Below are 2209 nucleotides of genomic sequence, written 5' to 3' on the forward strand. Positions count from 1 at the left end.
GTCCTCACGGTGAGTTTATCTTGCAAATCAGACCCCAATAGGCCTTGCAGAAGGAAAGCCAGACAGATGCCCAGAGTGACCGTTGTCATCACCCTCACCAGTTCCTTTGCCCTCAAGAGATGATGGCAGGTGGCAGGCAGGTTGTCAAATGGTCCTTGTTAGCCAGGATTCCCAGGAGACCCTGGGACAGTCTCCTACCATGATGGAGAATGAGCTGATGCCTCTAAGGCCTTGGTCTTCTAGAACAGCTGGAGCGCGTGGTCCCACAAGGCTCCTTCCTGGGACAACAGAGTCCTACTCCTTGGGGATGAAGCATTAGGCCCAAAGGAGACTAGTAGGGTCAGTAGCTCAGTGTGCACGGCCTGGAAAATGTATGCCTGGAGTTTCACCCTCAATGCCAGAGAAGAGAGAGAGAGATGTGTGTGTGTGTGTGTGTGTGTGTGTGTGTGTGTGTGTGTGTGTGTGTGTGTGTGTGGAATATTTCAGAACCGGGCAGAGCCTCTGGCTCTTGGAGTGAAGCTGGCCGTTTGGGTATCCATGTCTACAGACAGATGGCTTTGCTGGCCCTGTGAGCCACCCCAGAGGAAAGAATCCCCTTTATCTTACATGAGGTTTCTGCTGGCAGGGGCTCTACGTTGACACTGCTGCCTCTGACTCGCCAAGACCAGGGCTGTGAGGAGGTTTTGAGGGAACAGGGGACGAGTATAGCTCCCGGATGCAAATGGCCCAGGGACCACATGTCCCAATCCTTCATTCCCAAAGGGAGACAGAGGCCCAGTGAGGGGAAAGGGGATCCAGCTGTCAAGCAGGCAGGGCAGGGAGCAGAGCAAATGAGAAGTGGGTCCCCTCTGCCAGGGACCAAGGACCTCAAATCTGTCCGGTTGCCTCAAGTGGATGCAGCCCTCAGCCTTGAACTCACTGTCGACCACGGCTGCATGACAACCCATCCGAAACTCAGCTGCTGGAAGCAATACACACATTGCCTGTGTGTGTGAGCCGGGAACATGGCTGTGGTTTAGTCTAAGCCACGTCTCTTAGGACACTGTGTACAAGGCCCCAGGCATGGCTGCCTCCAAGCAAAGGTTCAGAGGGGACAAGAGCTATGCCCCAGCTCTCCCCATGGCCATTGCCTCAAGTCCTAGGCATCAACTCCTTAGGACTCCATGTAGGGCACCCTAGTAATAGGGCTGGCCTCCCCAGGGTGAGAATGGAAGGAACCCACAGAGTTTTAGAACCTGACCCTGTTCCACAGCTCTGCAGCATTCTATCCCCCTTGGGTTGAACCTCCTGTCACCCTCAGGAAGTCAGGGCGCTGTGGCCATCTATGTCTACCTATCGAAGCCTCTTTCTGGACTTCAACAACCCTTCCAGCCCCACGCATGCTCAAATTCGTATACAAGAATGGATGGGCTCCTGGCTGCCATCGTGTCCCACCCCTGGTTTGGAAAGTGCCCTGATGGGAGCCCTGGCCTCCTGGAGACTGGCCGTGTATATTTGTTTTGGGGAAGGGTGTGGCTTTTCACCTAGAGACTTCTAGAACCTTCCCACCCCTCCCCATCACTGACGTCAACACCCTTCTACAACGAGGAGGGGATAGCTTCAGCGGACGTTGGCCCTCTGTCTTCCTGGACCTACCCACAGGCCAATGGGGCATTTGGGGTTGGTGCCTTGTCCTGATTTGGTTTACAGAGAAATCAGTCGTTTAGGTCAGAAATGTGGGTGTGGCTTAGCCTCAGGCACCTCTCTTAGCACACTTTACAAGGTACCAGGCACTGTGTACAAGGTGCCCTGCCCAAGAAGATATAGAAGATGCAAAAGTGAGCCGAGGAGAGAGCCAGGCGTGGTGCTTTGGGGACAGGTGTCTCACAGAAGGAGAGACCGGAAGTTGGGGGAAGATCTCCGGGAGGCTGGTGACGATGACAGACTATCCTGAAAGGAAGGAGGCGACTCAGAAGAGGATTCATCAGGTAAGCCTGACCCCATTTGTCCTTGGGGTGAAGGCTGTGCAGTGAGGGGGAACCACTGCCTTGAGTGGCAGAGGCAGTAGCCATTTGACCTCCCCTCCTGGTGTGGCCGCAGCTTGTCCTGGTCACGCCTGCCTGTGTCTCTATCACATCTCAGTAATAAATGAGACATTCTTAGCAGGCCATCAATTTTGGCACGATTGGCTTTCCAGGGTCCAGGCCGTCTGCACTGCCTTTGGGGTGGA

This window comes from Acomys minous (assembly GCF_964271855.1).
Source record: "Acomys minous genome assembly, chromosome: 8".
Taxonomy (NCBI): Eukaryota; Metazoa; Chordata; class Mammalia; order Rodentia; family Muridae; genus Acomys; species Acomys minous.